At 38.8% G+C, this 21,446-nt stretch overlaps 1 long non-coding RNA gene across 3 annotated transcripts in view; it reads left to right on the top strand.

The window, feature by feature from the left end:
* The window catches only part of LOC148225387 (uncharacterized), a 134,294-nt gene that overhangs the window by 75,196 nt on the left and 37,652 nt on the right, over positions 1 to 21,446 (top strand). The gene's annotated exons all lie outside the window — the stretch shown is intronic.

Raw genomic sequence — 21,446 nt, 5'->3', positions numbered from 1 at the left:
AGGGGAAGAGAGATGGGGACTCTCATACTAGTGAGGGAAGAGTTTACCAAGAGATGAGAAAATGGTTCCATTATCTATGAAACAATGAAAATGTGTCTTGTAACAATGCAAAGTTTTCCAGGAAAATCAACAATTACAAAATAATGTGTTTGCACTTTCCTGCTTCTTCTAGACAGATATCTTGCATTTTGAATGACTTTCATGAAAACTGATGGAAAGGTGATTAAAAAAAATATTTATTTTAATCTAGAGGCAGTTTTCAAAATCCTGCATTTTATAGATGATTTTTGCATTATTCAGCCATGGGGAATATTTCCATGGGGTGGACGGAGGGAAGGAAAGAAGGCAGTTCCTCATTTTTATTTCTGTGATTTTTGTTGTTGTTCCTGTTGTTGCAGTGGGTCACACGAGCAGGCCACCCATTTGTCTCCCCTGAAAGAATTTACCAAACTTTTGACATTAATTGAATTCACAATACCCTCTGCTTTGCTGTAGTTGCCTCTGTAGCAATGGAAAAATATACAACAAATAATTTATTATTTCAAATGAGTTATGGAATCATAGGTTTGTGTTGGAAGGGACCTCAAAGATCATCTAATTCCAACTCCCAGCTGAATGAAGGAAGGAAGCAAATAAGCACCTAGAATTGGCTTTATTTCTTCACTGTTTCTTATTTTCTACTTATCCAGAAAACCAATTAGGGGAATGTGACTCAGCTATTAAATAGAGAACAGACTCATCAATGTGTACCAGAGATTAACTGATAGCCAAGTTCTTCACAGTCTGCTCAGCTGTGATTCCTTCTACACCATTTTTCCTCCATTTCCTAGTCTGAGCAGGCTCTCTGGTCAAGACAGAGCTTGGGGAAAAAAAAGAGACTGAAATCCCAAGATTGGTTTAGGAATCCATAAGCTGTAAGGGAAACATTCATTGAAGTGTGGTGTCAGCAGCCCTGTCCCTCCTCGCTGTGCTGAGACAGTTGTGGGACTGGGATCGTGGCCCTTGGCTTTGTCTTGTAATCCTTGCAATCCCATCATGTGTCAATGCTCTCATGATCTGAGTGGAGATAATTAAAAGTGACTGGGTGAGAAAAGTTCCATTTCTGTAGAAAAACTGCAGCACTCAAAATTTGGTTTTCTTTGTTCCTCACTGGAACAAAAGAGACACTTAAAACTGCTCCTAGGGGAAGACCCTGAATTAGCCTAATCTGGGTTTGAAAACTCTTAATGAGTTTAAGCCAGGTCTTGAATCTGGGTTTTCTTCACTAAAGAAGGTCCTGATACTCAGTTGGTTTGGGTAGCAGAGGGTCGTCTTGCTCCATCTTAGAGAATGATGATTTCTGGATTTTGTCACTGTGAATATACTCCTTTATATAGAATCAATTTTTTTTTTTTTTTTTTTTATGAAGAGATATTTGACCTCTTTCAAGTCATTGCTTGAGACAGTTTAGATTAATAAAGAATGAAATGCATGCCAAACTTGCTCAATAGTTTCTTTGTGCTGTAAGCAACTGTCAAATGTCTAATAATTGACCAAACCTATATGAAGCACTATGTAACAAGGTCAGAGTAATGGATGTACATGAACTCGGGAGATGTTTTTTCCATCTACCTTCCCCTTTGATCACAGGTGTGTTCTGTCATTCCACTCCAGTAAGCAAACAGATTAGCTCCTAAAATGAAAAATGGCTTGAAATTTGATATGTGACCCAGTGTCCAGGCCAAAATGAAAGGAGGAGGGAGAAAAAGAGTTATAAATTATGCTGTCTTCATATTGTGACAGTGGCGGCATAATTTTCTACAAAGGAGATAATATTTCCTCATTATTCAGCTGGCCAATGAGGTGCACTATCCTTCCCAGAAGCACAAAAAGTCCCTATAAAGAATGTGTCAAGTTATAGTTTTCCAAATTAATGAGCAGCAGAAAGAAAAACATCTGCTATCTTGATATCTGCAGTATTTTAGCAGCTGAGTCACCTCTGTATGTAAAGAATCTGTATTTGCAAATATTGAACGTGGTAAATGGGTTGGCTAAACAACTTTGAGAAGATGTGTTGTCCTGAAATATCTTTTATAATGTTGTAACTGATCATAGGTTTGTATTTTATCACATGCATGGAAATAAATATTATGGCATTCTTATCAAATGTGCAGGAGTGATGGGCATGGAAAATACTGACTGCAATTCATAATATAAAGTCTGCTACTCTCCACTGGTTGGTTGGTTGGTTTGGTTGTTGTGGTGGTGTTTTTTTTTTTTTTCCTGAAGTAGAGATGCCTATGATTTTCCTACTTCTTTTGCTTTCAGAAAAGGAAGGCTCTGAAGTTTATGCTCTCTGCTATTGCTCTTTCACTTGTCAGTGTATCCAGTGGCTCATATTAAAGTTAGCAAGCATTGCTGGAAATCTAAAGGAAATTTCTTAAAGCTCAATATTTGTTTCAAGAGCTGAAATACCCTGGTTGAGATTGTTGTCAAATTAGTTTTGAGAGCATTTCTAGGTGTCATTGGTAATGCTTTTCAAAGTGGAATTTGTTAGGTAGTGTGATTTTGAGATGCTGGGTAAATGAAAGAAGATCCAGTGTATGAAAAGATGACAAAACACTTTCCTATTTGGCTGTATTTTCTAGGTTGGCATTGAGGGGCTAACTTATAGCATGCACTGTAAATCTCAAGGCAAACACTGGGATCAGTGTGATTTACTTAGCTGCAAACTGTCAAACTCTCCCACCTTTATATACAGTACAGGCTTTGCATATTCAGAGAAACCAGCGAGCTGCAATTCACTGTTTGCAGAAAGCAATGGTAAATCAACTTTTCAGCAAGACTTCTACATAAATCAGTGAACAGTATATTCCTTTGAGACTTCCAAAACTGCACAGGAAAGCCGCTCTAAATCCAGATTAACAGGGATCCTGATTTATGTTTGAATCAAACAGCCAAAGTCTATTTTCGGTGATCTGAAATACTAGATTTATGCAACTTATCTAGGTGACAATCTTATAACTTTCCACTGGCACTGTTTATTCATTTTTCTGCAGATATATAGGAGTTCAAGGTATGCATTGCTCTGTATATGCATATGTATGCTCTACACTTGTAGAGGATTACTGACATTTGACTGAAATATGCAATAACCTACCTGCTACTGTGGAGACAATGCATGGGTGCTCTTTTCCTTCCCTTCATTCTTTGGCTGTGTTTCGTGTCTGTTGTTTACTGTAGTCCTTGCTTGAACACTGAATCTGGAACCCTTATAAAGAAGCAAGTGACCTGGGTCTTTCAAGTGGACTAATGAAATACTACCACTGTAGTCAGCAAACTTTGTTTTTCCTCACTGGTGTGACTTTCAATACCAGGTGTATCATTATTGCTACATGCCCTGCCTGGCTGGCTGTCATCACTGACTGCTTCATCATCCTCTGCTTCCTGCTGATCAGTTAGTGGAGAGCTGCACTGGACCTGCATCAGGACTGAAAACAGTGTAAACTGTGTGGAGGCAAATTAAAAAGAAAAATACTTTGTGAACATCCCTCAGGAATGAAAATACACAGGTCATGAATGGCTGGCTGTAGTCAAAGATGTGGATGTGGTTGTAGGGTTTCAGCTGGAGTAAAGGTATTTTTATATCAATAATATTAATCTGAGTGAGATTTTTAAAGAGGAGATAAGTAAGTTATTCTGCCCTTAGCTGGACAGCAGTAGTGAACCCCTTTATTTTTAGGGATTGAAGCACTGAAAATAGAAATTTGGAACACCACATGCTAGATATTCCTAAGTACCATGTTGAATTCTTGATTTCTTCAGCCCTCAGCTTCTCTGAGCTGCAGAAATGGGGTTTGGGCATGGCCATGTGACTTTCCATCACCCTGGAGCTGAGCAGGCATCTGTCTTTGCCCTTGGCTAGAAGCTGTGTGCAGTGGAAGTGCACTGCAGCAGGCTGGGCCAAGGCATCACCTCTGCAGATAATTGATACAGCTGTGGCCTTGCTATTGGTGTTGTTCAGAACAGGAGTATTGAGAGGTGATGCTAATCATGCATTGCCTGACAGAATCTGACTGTATACAAACAAATGCATCTCTGTTACAGAAAAAAATTTAAAAATCAGAGGCAAAAGCAAATATTTGCTCGTGGTACACAAAGTTATCAATAACTATATGCAAATACTGAGGAGAAAGGACAGTATAATGGTTTGGCCTTGATTCTAGAAATTCAGCTGTTTGGATTGTGTATCAAATAAACTAACAATCTAAGGAAATATTAGAAGCAGTTTATCTACAAACCTTAGATAGATACCTTTTGCCAAGATTGCAAAGGTAAGGTTAGCCATAAATTTCAGTGCAAGCAGATTGTAGCATATTATATATATATGAGAAAGTTATTAACTTCTAACTGAAAAGGCTTTTTTCATTCCGCAGAAGACTAATCAAAAGACTGCAAAACTTTTGTGAGCAGAAGAAAAATGTGTTTTTTCTATGTATTTGTAGCCAGACTTGTAGCCAGTTTGTCTTTTAATTAATTCCAGAACATTTTTGTTATTATTTAGCAGAAATGCATGTTTATGTTTGACCTGAAACTGGTAGGTGGTTCTGCTTTACTAGCTAGAAATTCTGATTTGGGACTTTGCCACCTTAATATCTGCTTAAATAGACTTGGGCTGCAGATTTAATTCCTGCGCCTAAACCCACAGTCTCCATCTCCCAGGGTTGTATTTTTTTTTTTATGGTAACCTCTGTACCTGGCATGTCTATTCCTTTCTTGATCTTCAAAAATCTAAATATATCTCATCTCTCTGTTCTTTTCAATTTCTCATTTCCCCAGGTTTGGATTTATTTTTAGCTGCTGAAGTTTTAAGTTTTTCCTCAGGAAAGGAAGAGGGAAGCTTTCTGAGCCTGGTTTTTAATAGATATAATCACTGTTTTTTTCTGAGAAGGAGGGTGCAAGATGGTAAATACAATTTGCTAGGGATATCAGTAGCCTACAGTACAGGCTGACTTCTTTCATCAGGGCCACACTTGCTCTATAGGTTGTCAGTAGAAAGAAAGAGCTGCTGCTCCTGGGTGAGGCACCTGGAAACAACAGGCTGAATTTTTTGTTGGTATTTTCAATTTCAGTGTTATCCAACTTAGGGCTGCCTATCTCTAGGTGAGGTGTTCACAAGGCAGATTTAGTGTAAGGCTCTTTGCTATCACATCTGTTTTGAGGGGATGGTTTCTGTCCTGCTGATGTGATGCTGGACACAGGGTTTAATCACTTTTAATTTTCCTATAAAATGCTTCCTTGTATTCACTTGGACTGCACATTAAATTCTGAGATGTGGGGCTGGAGTGAAGACCCAGAAACATTTGATTCTTCCCCTTCCTTTCCTGCCATCCTTTTATTTCTTTGCCCAGTTAGAAATTTCCTCTCATTCCTGGCAGAAGACAGGTGGAAAGGAAGTGATGGGAAAAGCCTGGAACTAGGCAGAGGAAAAAAACCCTACATATTGCTTTTCAGGAATGAATGAGACTTGAGAGAGTATAAATGGCTTGTGTTTGGAAAATCTCTTCTACCAAAATCTGCTCAGTCCTCATGTTCAAATTCATCTTTGAAATTTCTTTCCTGTGTACTTTTTCTACTTCTGCCATATTGTCTGACTTGCCACCATAACACTTTTAAATTTTTTTTGTTTTATTTATTTGGATTTTGCAGAGGGATGGCCTATCTTTGTTGTGAAACCAAAATGTAAATGTCTGGCTATTAATTTGATTTCTTGGCTTGGACCAGGGTAGGAGAGGATGGACCTTGCTGGACCAGGGTGGGAGAGGATGCAGAGTATATGCCACATTTATTTTGAACCATCTAAAGAAGTTTTAAAGTATAAATCACAGATATAAGCCAGACATATATGGAGAAATGTGGCTACAGAGGGTAAAAATTAAGATCTTTATTTTCTTCTTGATCTGCAGCTATATCTAGTACTTACCTAGATTCTAAAATTGCACTTTCCTGCTGCCTTGCTCTAACATTGTAAGATCTTACACCATTAATGCAAAATTCTTGTTTTATGTACACTGGGTGTTGAGCAGGCTGCAATACAAGTGCTGTATCACTGCCATACATGAATGAACACCAGGACTGTATGCACGTGTCAGAGCCACTGCTTGATCAGACACATCGTGGGAGAAATAAGCATGATTAGGCAAACTTGTGCTTTTCAACCTGTTGAGTTGAAAGGTATCTAACAGGATTAGAAAGTTCATTGAAGAGCTTGTATAGCCTTTGTAAATCTGGGCCAGCATTGGATGCTGGCAAGTGTGCCTAAGTTATTTACAGTGCTGGGTGTTTGACTTCACCTGACAGAACCAGGAGGGAAGCAGTCTGAATAAATGTGATGCTCCCTTACTACCGCAACCTGGAACTTAATTTATAGTTTGCTGTAAAATCTTTCATAGTCCCCTACTGCTGAATGCCAAAATCTTCAAAGGACAATCTAGTAGGATCAAAGGATATTTTTTTAAAGGAGCTTAATTATATGATATCCAGTTAAACATCTAGCAGGATTTCCAGGAAGCTTAGGTATCAAGTTTCCGTTGGAATACCCTCGAATAAGAGGGATTTTGGAGGAATTTATTCTCCAGTTATTTGATTCTGTGGTGTTAGTAAGTGGAGAGTTTGGTAACCTCATGATGCTAGACTCTGCAAATGCAAGAGAAAGGAATCTTTCTTAGCCATTGCAGTAGTCAGAAGAAGAAGGGTGAAGGAGGACACAAAATAGGAAGCAGACTTCCCAGGTGTTGTTTGATGGTCCAGAAGGGTCTGGTTCACTTTACCACTGTGACATTGGCTACTGATGAGTCTGGAGTCTCTGCAGGCCCTCTGCAACCTCAGTCTAGCTGTAAGGAAATTATGCCTTTTGTAATTGTTTGCCATGGGTATTTAACAAAAAAACTTGGGTTGCAAATTGATTTTTCCTCTTCACTGCTTATAAATTCAGTCAGGCTGATTAAAAAAAGTGATTTTCCTTGGTCTGCACCAGCTGGGCAGACACTGGTGAATTGCAGCCATCATGCTTGTTTTCCTGCTCTCCATGACCTTCACCACAGGAGAAGCTGCCTGTTGTAGGAGCTGTAATCACAGCAAGCCTTTTCCACCCTCTCCAAACACTGAGGAGCTGGATTTGGTGCATTGTCTAGGGCACGGCATGCTCATGCCACACAAATGACTACAGCTGCTGGATGTTGGCTTCCAATTTCAAAGCCTCCAGCCCTCCTGCAGAAGAGCAGGCACTCTCTAGCTTTGGGAAGTTAACAAACTACCATTCCCCAGGAGCTCTGGAGGTCAGGCTTTCATCTGGATGCCTTGATGGATCAGGCTGCCCCCCCCAGCTTTCTCTCTGTCCCTCTTTTCCTGGGGACTGTAGAAGACCATAAAATGCTTTGATAATTAAGCAGGGAAAATTTCCACAACCCATAAAACATAAAAGGTAATACTAAGCCAAATTTAGCTCTCAAATACTTTTCAAATAACTTGTATTTAATGCATGGTAAAGGTGCTTGGTCAGTGCTCTTGAGCAAACAAATTTCAGAGCCTGGCTTATAACGTTGTGTGTCCAGGCTCACTGTAGCCATTCTGAGAGCATTCCTTGGTTCTGGTTTCCATCATAAACTGCAATGTGGGAACCAGCGGAGGTAAAATAAAGAGCCGACCTGAAACTTTGCCCAAACCACAGACTGGACATAAATCGTTCTTTTGAAATTTGAGATAAATTTTCCTTGCTAATATAATCCTTCTCAGTCAAGAGTGCAAGAAATTTGGTAAAGGCTGGCACTTGCAGCAGACAGAGAGAGAAATTTGCAAGTCTGGGAGAATTTGAAGAATAGCCTGAACAGTGTTTGGAAATGACAGATGGTAGTAACTATATCATATGAGTTTGGTTAGAAATTACAAGAAAGTATTCAAAAAAGTCACCTGCTGGGATCTTGAAAACTTTGAATTCAAGACAAATTCATAGAAACTGAGCATGGACTCCTTCAAATTGAAACCATCATGTTTCACATACCTTTGCTATGGGTTGAAATGGTATCCTGAGAGCTTGTTTTATGGCTGGCCTATAACTGGATTGCAAACTGCTCTTAATTTTTGGGCCCATCATGTGTCATGGGTAAGGTAACATGTTTGGTCTGTTCAGCTTTATGCTGGCCCATACTTGGAAGGTAGTTACACACCTGCACAGCAAGTAGCTACCATCAGCATCTGGATCAACACACAATGGGGCCCAGAAGAAGCCACAGAAGCCCTTGAGAGGTAGAAGCAGACTCAGACACTTGGCCACCTCCTTTCCTATTCTAAGTGGCAGAAAAAACACCAGCATTTTTAGAACTTCTTTTTCTTCAACTCCAGCGGACAGTCTTTACAGTCAGGAGGAAATGTGCTTTGTAATGGGAATACCACTGATGGGCTGGGATATCTGTGGGCACAGGAGATGTAATTTTTTTTTTTTTAAAGAGCAAGGCACCATATTTCTATGAACTAGCAATTACCAGCCTTGGGAGTGTGGAGCTATGGTAAGAAGACGAGAGCATAACAAGGATGAGGAACAGAGGTCTGACGTGAGGGATCCAGATTAGAAAGACTAAGGTAATAGGGAATATGGGGCCAGGAATTCTGGCTATTGAGATGTTGGAATTTTTCTTCTCCTTACTCCTAATGAGAGACTTCTCACAGCAGCCCATGTGATAACTTGTTTCTGTGCTGTCTAGTTACATGTTTGCAAGGCCAAATTAAGTTGTGAGTGTTAAGGTTTATGTAGTTTGAAATCTGTTATTGTTGGAGTCTTTTTATGGTGCTTCCAATTATAACTGTCTTCATATTTCCTTACTGCAGAGCTGGCAGAAGGCATTCTCAGTGGAGACCAATGTTGTTTGCAAGGTAGAAGTTCACTCCCTTAGCTTTAGGCTGACTAATCTGCCTAAAATAGTCATCTGTGTTATAACATCCTGGCCTGATAATTCAAAGGCAAAATACAATTCTCTCTGCCTTTAAAATTAATTTTGTTATTTTAGGAAAGATTATAGCAGTGTCAGGATCAGCTCTTGCAAGTTTACTGAGTTAACATTGTGTAAATTCCAGAAAGTGCACTTAAAGGAAAGCCTAATTAACTCAGCTTTTAGTTAGACTATAATGACTAGACAAGATTAATATGTGAGTCAGCCTTTATTTCCTGAAGCATCCATTTATTTCTGTGTTTTAAGAGGCAGGTACCGTATTCCTTTGAACCAGCAGCTGCCAACTAAATCTCTAGCTGTGCTTCAGTAAACTGCCAGACATTTTTAGCCGTGAATTTCAAGCGAGATGAAGCTCTGGGAAGGCTTTGTACTAGGGAACTTTGGGTGTGTGAGTGAGAACTGATGTTTTACTTTTAAAATGAAACATTAACAGAGATAAATATTGTGCTCCAGGTGCATGTTGAATGACTGCAACCCAGGGGTTACAGTCATAAGCCTAATGCCCCAAATAACCATCAGGGCCAGGCAGCTGAGTTGGGTGATGCTTCTTACATGCATGCTCAAGCAAAGCCATTTAGCCAGGGAGGCTGTTGTTTTAAAGACTATTGAGTGAATTTGGGGGAAAAATGCATTGCAGATGTCTTTTTTTAATTAAAAAACCCAGGAGCTTTTTGCTGCAGTATTTTGAAGGACTGGAGGTTAAGACCTTTTACATCCTCTAATATAAGTTATTGCTTCATCTTAAAATGAACTTCATATGCTTCCAATGATCCTAGGTCATTTCCTCTAGACAGAAATCAGCATGGTGTCTAATATTCTAAGTGAGGATAATTAAAAGTAGGGCCAGGCATAACACAGTGAAAATTCCATCCTCGTTAATTTTAAGGAGCAAGATGGTAAAGAATTTAATTGAACATAACATATTTCAAAAGGTTTAGAAATGAGTGTTGGATAAAAAGGAAATTGCAGTAAAATTGCATACATTTTCTTTAAAGTTTTGTTGATAAACCCCAGCAGGTATAGTAGCTTAAATATACCTGTGCCTCCGTACTTTTTACTTTTGAGATCTCCAACTAATCAAAGTTTTATTGTCACTCTCTGATATATGTACCTTTCTCCTTGCATTGAGGACACTGACAAGATTTCCATGGGTTGATATGATATTAAAATGAGACACTCTTCTCTTATGTAGTTGGAAAATGTCGAAGTATTTTAGTGCTAAGTTCAATAGAAATGTTCAATAGAAATGTCAAAGTGTTTTAGTGCTAAGTTCTGGATCCTTACAGAAGACAGAGCTTCAGCCTAGGAAAGGTAATTGTGCTTTCTTCTGTCCTTGGTAGGAAATGAGATTGTCCAAGAAGTTGGTTCAAAATGTCTAAAATAAGCCCATGATGTTGATCTCTCCTTCTGGAGAAAGATGTCTCTATTAGGCTTAGAAGCCTAATTTCCATTTTCCCTCACCTCAGCCCCCAATCCTGATCTCTGTCCTGGAACACCGGAGAGCAGAAATGGAACTTCCCAACAAATTAGCACTAACTTAGCAAAGGCAGGTATAATAATCAGTAAATGGGTTTTTTAAGCTTATGATTTTTCATCAAGTATCAAAAATGTATTTACTTTGTTCATTGCTTAGAAACATTATATATCTGCTTCACTGATAAGTGGACAAAAAATACACGGCTCAGATGTCACTTTGCACTTTTCATCTGAGTGTTTTCATCTGCTGAAAGCATAAACAGAGAGGGTCATTCAGCAGAATTTCAGTATCACTCAGCTTTGATTAAAATCTTCGCTTACATTCTTTTTTTAAACAGTCCTTTTTATCTATGGAAAATCTTAGGGAATGTAACAAATGATATACAACAGTGCTGTATTGCGAGGTACATTAAAATGTCACTATCTCTCTAATTACCATGAAATCAGGCATCTATCCCTAATTCAATAATAGACTAATAAAAGTGAAGATATTTAACACAGTATTTAAATTGGAGGGGTGCTTTGAAAAAAAAGACTCTGTTAATTAAACTTCCTTGCAATACAAGTGTATTTAAAAGAGTGATCATTAATATCTGTGCTAGAACAAAATTTTCATTTAATAGGCTCTTGAATTAGAGCTTTACCAGAGTAAAAATGTTGGGGAGTTGGAAATTGGAGCATACAGAATTGGCTGTTGCTGTGGCTCTGATTTTGGCTCGGTTCTCCTCCATGATTTGAGAGAGATTCCATGTTTATGACATGCTTGAGACACAGTAACATTACAAGCTGTGCTCTGCACAAGAGAAACATTAGGATATCCTTTCTGTGCCTGAGAATAAAACATGTTTGATTTGTCAAGGGAGCCAAAGTAAAGACGTGAGTGATAATGGAGATGAATTGACAAATGGTATTTCAATAAGGATAAACACTTACAGGTCTGAAGCTGGGCTGCTGTTGCTCCAAGAACACTCTAAAACTGAGATTACTGCATTGCAGGAGCATAATACTGCAACTGTGTAGAAAGAAAACATCTCATTATCAGTGCCAATAAATCCTCTGGGTGAAGGAATAATTTTAGACATTTTTCAAGTGATGTTATCTCCCAGATTTTCTCATCTCATTTAGGAAAATGGTCTGAACTGTTGAGATATGCAGCTCCCAGGCTACATATCTCAGACAGATTTGAAAGACTGACAGTTGTGCTGTCCATACAGTCAGAGCAGAGGGATTGCTCCGTGAATTTTCAGGTCCCACTTTGTCCCTGTTTGAACAAGGCTTTGTTATAAGACAGCATGTTTTGGACAAGGAAGAGCAACAAAAACTTTGGGGCTCGGTCCAGTGATATGCAAGTGCTTTGAAAGTGCTGTGTGTTTTATAGAGTCCTGAGAGACTTCAGAAGAAGGCAATTAAAAGTCACTGAAAGCTTAAACAGACTCTATGAAGAGCAAAGAGATTCAAGAATTGGAGACATTCAGAGAACAAATGTAAATTAAATTTGGAATTGAATTTTGAAAATCTAAGGATATTAGGGAGCCATCAAAGCTGGTTTTTGGTGTGGTGGTTGTTTTTTGTTTTGGTTTTTTTTTTGTTACTTCTTGTAGTTTGCAACATCTAGCTTTGGTGGTGAACAGCAGGAAATAATAGAGGAGAAAATGGCAGTAATAGTAATATACTCATAAGAAACCCACAAACTATTAAAAATTCCTTTTCATTTCCTTTTATGAAGTGTTCCTCGAGATTCAGGTCAGCAAGACAGATTCTGTGTGAGTTCCTTTGTTTTCTTTTGAATGGATAGAAATCATTATAAATGCCACAAATAGGTTAGGCAGCCTGAAACAGTTGGAATGTCTCTCACAAGCAGCTCTGGCCAGTCTACAATTACAGGAGTGAATGCCCAACTCATCAGCTTAATTAAAATGTGAACTGGTCTTTATTTCATGTCTTGTTTTGTTGATTGAACTGGTGAGACCTTGGAGTGCAGGTGCACACCTAACCCAAACTCTTATTTTGCTTCAGCCAAAATCTCTACCCATATCAGGATCATCTGATCAGACTACTCATCCCTGTACCCTCATCCTAGTGGAAGGAAATGTGACCATATACGAGTTTGGGAACTAAACCTGATTTGTTAAAGCTGTGTCGTGGGAATTATTGGCAGTGTGTTGTCTCTTTTCACTTGCTTTTATGCATGACAAAGCCCTTCCATATTGGGACTTCACCCAGTTTTTCACATAGCTTGTTCATTGATGCCAATGCAGACTGAGAAATTATGACTAGCATCCTTCACCAGCTGTTTTCACCTGGTTTGATGACCCTGCACTGTGCATTACTAGTGATGCTAAGGCATCTTTTTTACCTGAATGAAAACTTACACAAAAAGTGTAGTCAACAGCAAATGATTAATCCACCTTATATAGGCAGAACCTCCAAGTTTGTAAGAACTAGTGGGGGTTCATGCCCCAAAAAAGCTGAGTGTTTGGCTGAGATTTTCTGTCTAACATTTTGAATTTATTCTTTCTGATTGCTTAGAAGTATTATTTATTGCATTTATTGTGATTCTTTATTTTCAGAAATATCATCTTCATGAATTTCACTTCATGTAGTGTCATGCAACATCTGCTGTATAATCGTAATTCCTACTTATTTTTAACTCCTGCTATATTTCTCTCAATTCTCTTGAAAGTCTTTATGGCTCTGTTTGATGGAAATTTGTAAAAGTACAAAGCTTGTTATCTACGCCACAATGTGTTTCCTTCATGATTCTCCTTTTTGTTTCTGTAACAGTAATCTCAACCATTTCTGTGACCAATTAGTTGCTCATTGACAGAGGTCACACAAATAGCAAAACAGATTTTAACCTTTCATGATATTTTGGAAAAAAATGGATGGAGATGTTGATTCAGACCTGTAAGTGTTGAGAATGTATATGTGACTATGGGATAACTGGGTTTCTTACCATGTCTGTGCTGAAAGTATTCCAAGTGACTGCAGGCTTCGAATATATCCAGTTTCATCTCCAAAGAATGAGCCTTGAATTCTGAGGTCTGAACTGAAAACATAATGAAAAGCTTATGAGAAGCTCAGTATGTAAACTAGAAATTCTTCATCACTCATTTTTCTCGGCTAGAGGGTGGGGACGAGGAAGAAGAAACAAAAGCCTGCAAAATGATATTGCAAACACTTGAGAAGACAATTGAAATCCTGGTTTCATTAAAATCCTTCAAAAGAATCACTTGGGCTACAGGGAATCTCTTCCCTTATTTTGTGAGGAAACTGGAAGCATAATGCGGCCTTTAATTGATCCTGGTAACATTCCCCCAAATAAGCCTGGATGATGCTACACAATTTGTTTCAATTTCAGGTATTTGGCTGCAATAGTTATCTTTGAAAAGAGCTGAACAATGCTGAATTGGCAGCCTCACTTGGCAAAATCTCCTTTATTAACAAAACAACCCTGAAGGTAGCCTGGTGGAAGTTTTTGCAGATCAGTAAAAGTAATGATAGAAACTGTCTGCAGTTAACCCAAAGGTCATATGATAATTTAAGTTGGCCTCAAATCCAGCCTCCTGTTTGAAGCCAGGTCAGCTCTGAGATTAGTAGAGGCTGCTCTCAGGAATAAGGTCTTGAAAACTCCAAGGAGTTGAGATTGTTATAACCCTACATGCTATAGTGGAGTTTATTTTGCATAGTAGTATTTTTACTTGTGGAGCAGACACATTACCTGTGAGTGCACATAAAAGAATTGCACAGTGTGATGCACAAACAACTGGAAATAGTCCAGATTTCTGAGATGAAGGGAAGAGGGAGGGAGCAGACTGTAGCTTTTGGGTCTTGAAGGTTCCATAATTGCAGTCTTGGAGCCATCCACCAGCGTGGGCCATTCTCTTGAGTGATATTCCTTTAAATCAGTAGTACTGATTTTCCTCTGGTCATGCCTGTATTATGTGCAATACATGTGGGAGAAAAGTGCTGAGGAGACATGGTGTGGCAGTGTCCTCTTCAAATGCTGCAATAAGTGTGGGTCTAGAAGGGCAGGTCAGGGCAGCACCAGTCCCAAGGGCTGCAGCACCTCCTCACCACACTTCTGGTTTCCTTTCTCTGTAGACTAAACCCATCTTTGTACCATTCCTTTGCTTGGAGCTCTTTAGTATTTGGCCAAACACAAGAAATTCTAAAAGTGATTAGTCAGGGACATGTAATGAGCTCTTTGAATTCTTCTTGGTGATGTGTTTGATTTCTTCTTTAAATCAAAGCTGAATTTATATGTTGGCAATTGCTGCAAAGCCCAGATCCTGTGATCACATCACCTTGGTTTTTGCTTGAAAATAAAAGTGTCTTTCTTGACAAACAAGATAACATATTCCCAGGGTGACTTAATCTGCTTTATTCAGGACTAAAATTTAACACTTTCAGATCTAAATACCAACATGAATGCTTTGTCTCTTTCACTAAACCACAATTTTCTTCCAACTTTTTCTTTAAAATATATTAACTGAAGTTACTTCTAACTGTCCAGCCTCCTGTTTATGCAGCTTGGGATGTATGTGATCAGTGAAGCTGAGCAAATGCAAAGGTGACAGCTGACTTTTTGGGCTAAATTTAAACTGGGCAATGAATAGTCTGAAAAGTAAGATACATTTCTTAGATGTTCTACTTCTGGTGTAATTTGAATTTCTGTGCTCTTATTGCCAGCCTGAACTGACTCATTTGAGATTTGCCTGACATTTTTCTGGCAGATATGCATCTGAAAATTTTTCAGGGTTTTGATTTTTCTCTTGACATTTTGCTGCTAGTCCGAATTGAATTTTTATGGAGGAGGAATTTTACTCCATAAAAAGGTAGGGTACCACTTAGTTTACTAAGTGAGAGCAGTTACTACTCTTGGGTTATACCTATTGCATCCGTAGGGAATGTACTCCACCCTGTACAGTTTTAAGAATGACCTCAAAAGCAGTAAACTCCAGGTCTAACTGCTGCTGCTTTACATGTGTGCTACAGGAAAGCTGAGGACAGCCCAGCTGGTGTGCTCAGCCATGTGTTGAACTGCCAAAGAGGCTATTAACAACAACATATTGGCTCTCTAGATGTCCTCCAGCACATGGTCCTGTCACAGTTCCAGAAAAAATCCTTCTGATCAAGCATTTTGGTTTGCTCCCAGATTTTCTGCCTGCATGGAAAGTGTGCCTGTGGCCAGATATAACCCTCGCAGAATACTCAAAACTACCCCAAAAACTGGTGTCTAGATAGTTACTGAAAAAGATTGAGGGAATTATTTCATACATGGAATAAATAAATAAATGCCTCAACAGTATTGTAGCTTCTGCCCAATAACAGACACAGCTGTGGCTTTCATTCAGCAGTTTCTGGCAGATGCTGGAGTACACAATAAATTGTTATTCAATAGAGAAGAATTTGGCATGTGAATTAAGGTGAGCAGTTTTATAGCATTATCCAGAATAAATTTCCTACTGCATGACATACTCCCTTAGGAATGTTTCCAAAAAGCCGGCTGCAAATTTTCCCTTAGCAAAATTTATCTGTGGTGAGGTCTGTTCATTTTCAGAGATTTTAATCTTCACAAGTAACTTCAAGCCCCTATGAAAAATTCAGTTGTTTACATAGATAATACTCTGGAACAGACCAACTTGTACGATCAGATTAATTTGCATTTAGATTGTGCCTTTCCAATGGCTCTGAAAGATATTGCAAGTACAAATTGGGTTTCACACTAGGGCTGTAGAAACCACTATCACTGTCTTTTGGGGCTGGCAGAATTAGAGATGCTGTGACCTGTTAGCCCTTAATTCCAAGTCAAGATGCCCTGCAACTCATCCAGCAGAAATTCTGCCCCTTCTAAAACAAGTCATTTTCGTTGCTGATTAAAATGTATTGGGTTTGTTTTCTTCAGTATTGCTCTGGTGGGTATTTTGTTGTAAAGGTAATATCATTTGTGGTGTCAGTAAAGACAAATCTGCTGTAACTGACTGTGAGTCTTTCCTGTGTTCGTAATTTAGCTTGAAGAGATGATGGTTAAATGATAATGTACAGCTTGCATTTTCCACATTGGTATTCACCACTAAACCAGTGTCAAGGCACTGTCTGTAGTATAACTTCAACCTTTTTTGTAGCAATTCTTTTTTAATATAGCATGTGCAAAGCAATACATTCCAATGAGAAACCATTAATACTGTGATCTAGTTTTGGAAACTCTGTTTATTAAGCTGTAAAAAGGAGATGCAGAACAAGTTATCTGATAATTAACACAGCAGATTTTTTTTAGGGGTGGGGGGTAGGGTTGTGTTTGTTTTCAAATCATACTCTTGCCTTACCTGAAAGTGGAACGATGTAATACTTGGAGAATTAACATATGCGCAATTCTTAAGAACATCAGCAATATTATATTCGGCCTAGGGCAGTCCTAGTTTTTTCCCAGTGCCTGCTAAATGCTGCCTAAGCAATTGAAGTGTTGTCAAGCAAATGTGAGAATTGGAAAGACAGTGGATGAAAAATATGTTTGGAAGTGCAGGGTTCCCATTTGATTTGTTCTCAACGTTTCTCATCCCCCTGTTACAGTAGCTTCTTTTGGAGGCTCTTTTCTTGTTGTGTTTAAGTATCTTTAATGGAATTTTCTGCATGTTGGTCTGACTGTTCTTGAGACCCTTTTGCTTTCAGTCCCCCTAATACTACATATCAAAGAGACACGCAATTTTGTCATCTGCTGTGTTAAAAAATACTTCAGCAGCTCGTGCTAACTCTGTTGCTTGACGGCATGATATAATGTTTAACATTTCTCTGTTTGCATTCTCCATCCTCGTCAGAAATTGCAGATCTTTCATATCTGTCACTATCTCTTTTCCAGGCTTACTTAATTTTTTCCCTTGTGGGGAAATTATTCTGCACTTCCTCCTATCCTAATGGGTTTTTTTGTACCTCTTCTATTTTAATATATCTCCTTTCAGTGACAAGTTCTGTCCTTATCAACCACGCCACAGACCCATCACAAGTTTATACAACTATAAAGACATTGATAGAGATGTCTTATATTTCTAATTTCTCTATTATTTTCCTGTGAGTTTGGTAGCCTCTAAAAAGTTAATATTCTTAAAACCATACTTTTCTTACATATTCCAAGTTTCTTTTCTAGATCCTGCTTGAATGATAATTAGCCCATCATTCTGCTTGTGTAGTTAAAGTTAATATTGCTGATACATTTTACTGATCTTTTATGGTGTGTACAGCTAACTAACATTGATCAGTCATTCAGAAATCTTTCTGTAACTTTCTGCAGTGCATTTTAATTTATAGGATGCTGAGAAATTTTGTATTTGTATTAATAACCTTTACTAACTCTTTGGCCTCTGCTATACATCTATTTTGGGTAGGTTGAGAAGTAGAGATCACAGAACAAATCTTCATCCTTGAGAGTGGCTGTTTATTTCAGCTTTCCTTTTTTTTTTAAAAAAAAAGGTTATTAATTAGAGTCTCTCTGGATTTAATACATTTCTCCTTTTCCATGACAACTTAGCTTCTTTACATTTCTCTCAACATGCTAAAGGATGTTTTTGGGAATAAAAATATAATACATTAAACGCATCACTTAATTGACATATTTATTGTTGTCTTCAAAGAACTGCAATGCGTCTAGGAAGTATGACAGCCCTCTATAAAAACCAATTTCTTCTCTGTTGTGAGGTATTTATGGGTCTATCTACTATTAAAGTTCCAACCAATCTGCCTGACATAGAAACCTAACTAATGGGCTGTAGTATCCTGTATTTCCTTGCTCCTGAGACCTGTTTATAAGTTTTGTCATCTGTGCAGCCTTCCTTTTCTTCTGTGCTGGGAGCCCTTTGAAGCCATTGAAGTGATAAATCACATACTTAGGATTTTGTATATTAGTTTCTCTAGGGCTGCTGGGTGAATGGCATTTGGTCTTAGAGATTTGCTACTGTTTTATTGACCTGCTCTAATCCCCTGCCACTGACACTTCACTTAGAGATTTTAGACTTGCTTCACACATAAAACCTGTCTGAGCTTTTCCCTTATAAACACCAACTCAGATAATGAAATTAGCTTTTCTAATACAGCCTTGAACTTTTCTTTTACACCTCTGTTATTTATTAGTCACACAAGCTCTGGCTGTGTTTGCAAGAGTTTTGTGATTAATTGGGATGCCTGTAGGAAGTTGTACTTCAAAATGTTTTTGTGCTTCTTATGTTTTTGCATTTAATATATAAACTTTTGTACTATTTTTGTTTTCTCCACTTGGACATGACCTCCACTTCTGAGTAGTATCTTTCTACTTTGAAGAGCCTCCTCTAGCTAAACATTTAACAATGCTAGGTTGTTATGGTCTTGTTCAAAGTGTTTTTGAAGAGGTGGCACATGTTTGCACTGAAATCCTTTTTAGATGGTCTCCTGGCTGACTTCAGGTGCATTACCCTTTTAGCAACTTACCTAATTTTCCTTTTATTCTCCCACTTTTATAGAGTTTCCTAAGTTATAATGGACCAGATTTTCCCTCCTCCCTTCCATTTTCGTACAAGGATCTTGAATTTGAATATGTTATGAGGATTAGCAATCTTGGAGATCTTTTACAACAAATTCTGAACTGAGTCCTGTGATTGTTTGGAACTGGGTAAAAAAGTGCCCCTCATTCTGAAAGGTCTCTGACTGGTTGCTCCACAAAGCAGTCATGAGAAAAATAAAATCCATGAGGCATACCATGTGAAAAATGAACAGATCAATTGGCTTTTTGCTTCACAACCCACTGGGGTCAGTTTTCTGGTTTACATGGGAGTAACCAAAGTCTCCTATGATTATTAGAATATCCTGGGCAACTTTTAATACAGGGGGATCTTGTGACTGAGGCATCATCCTTTTCATCTGCCTGTTGACTGATTTACTACAGTTCATTCTTCCATCAGTACAACTTCATTGGTCACATCTGGGTGGTTTGTATTCTGACCTCACTGATTTTTCTTTCTTCTGTCAAAATTTGGAGGTGATTTGGAAGTGATTTTAGTCCAGGTCTGGTTGTCTAATTTCACACTTGAAGTCTAAGAGTCTTTATTTACTTAGACTGCTCTTCATGGTTTCCTCCTTGGATGTCTTTGTCTTTATCCTGTACCTTCTTGTGAAGTCATTTGGCAAAAGGATATTCTAGAGGTCCTGAACTATTGTGGGAATTGCATACCTTAGGGAGACCTAGTTAACCAGCTGAGGACCTGAAGCTAGCATCAAAAGTGAAGGAAAGAAGTATTGGCTAGAAGGAAAGGGAAAAAGTTTAGCAGTTCTCCTCCCACGTTTTCTAGTCATCCATTGAGGAAGAGGTGAATTCCCAGGACTCAGAGAGCAGAAGAAGTCTGTGAAAGTTACCAGAAAATAAGAGGCTGGGGATGGTCTGTCTTGAAAAGAATTGCTTACTTAGTGGTTTGATGTGGTTTTAATCCCATACCCTAAAAGGATAAGGGGCTCGAGGGACTGGTTTGTCTACATGTTTAGGGAGTGAGAAAATCTGGTTGCCTCAGTGGGGGATTGCAGCCACCAGAGGCCACAGCATCCCAAGAAAACCACTAATAACAACCTATTCCTAAAAACACGTTCATTTGTTTGCTTTTTCTTCTAGGATCAAATGGGGCAATTGTTTCTGACTCAATAAAACGTCTTAGATTTTTTTGTTTGATTGTGTGTTTCATCGTTGTGAAGTAGTAATTCACTGAAATAAGATGATCCAACTGTCAGGTTCTGATAGGCTACTGAGTTCCTTCTTGACAAGTTGACCTTCTGGCTTCCTGACCAGCTACCTGACTGATGAGGGGAAACCAAAGAGGTCTAGAGAAGCCAGAGCTCCCTTTTCCAGGGGTGAGCACCTTCAGTGTTTTAACGAGGAATTTGCTCCCATATACCTGCTTCTTCCTGGCCTGTTGTGGCTGATCTTAAGTTTCCCAAGGTGGGTTCCTTAACCTACCTCTGGCATCTCCAGAAAACTTTGGTAGCTTCAGAAAACATGCAGGGGATTTCCCTTCACTGCAGGGCTTCAATGTCTCGTTTTCCTGTTCCAATGTCAAGCTAAGATTCCAGAAATATTTTTTAATGTCCCATTGAAGAGAAATTTTGGGGTCTGGCACCCCTCATAGGCAGTTCCACTGAGAATTTGAGAGTGAAACATACTGGCTGGCATATTTGAGGTTTGGAAGGCTCCTAGGATGCATGGAGATATGTTGCACAACTGAAGTCAGTGTAGTGTGGCCCTACAAACTGCATTTGTGTGTGGCTGCTGCTAATGGTCCTTGTGACAGGAAATTGGTACAGCTGGAACTGGGAAAGGGTGAAGGCTCTGTGCTAATGCTGCTTGTTTCCCACTTTTCATCTGCACTGATAAACTGGAGATAAAGATCTGCCCGTCACAGGGGAATGTGCTATACCTATAAAAAGAAAAAGGGAAAGAGAGAGTGAGAGTGGTTTTCTTTCTATTTTTTTTTTTTTTTTAATCTGCATGAGAAAGTAAAGCCATCTGCCTGGAGCAGCCTCCCTGCTGCCCCAGCACGTACACAAGCTGCAGAACTAGAGCATTCACAATGAGAATGTTTTATTCTGTGGTCCCACAGGGCTATTCCATGGTTGCAAAGCAAATTAATTGGGTTTGAAAAATTGTTATAAGCTGGATTTGTAAAGGCATGGCGATTTCATTAAGTTGCCAGAGCAGCTTATAGTGTCATTAGAAGTCAGTGCTAATATCTGTTCACCACTGTGGATGCAGTAATAATCTTTCCTCTGCTGGCTACCTCTTAGCTAAAGGTGCTGCTATAGGAAAAAACATTAATACAAAGAAGAAAAATCTTCCTTGAGAGTGGAAATACTAATTCTATTTTATGTGTCTATTCTCTTTTTCCTTTTCTTTGGTAGTCAGGTAAGCGTTATATTGCATGGGAAAATTGTGGGATTGCATATGGAAAAACACCTGTCCTAAACAGGCACAATCAG

The sequence above is a fragment of the Sturnus vulgaris genome, chromosome 1 (genome assembly GCF_052056855.1).
Source record: "Sturnus vulgaris isolate bStuVul1 chromosome 1, bStuVul1.hap1, whole genome shotgun sequence".
In the NCBI taxonomy this organism is placed as follows: domain Eukaryota; kingdom Metazoa; phylum Chordata; class Aves; order Passeriformes; family Sturnidae; genus Sturnus; species Sturnus vulgaris.
The sequence above is the reverse complement of the archived record's forward strand: the minus strand, read 5'-3'. Positions and strand labels throughout refer to the sequence as shown.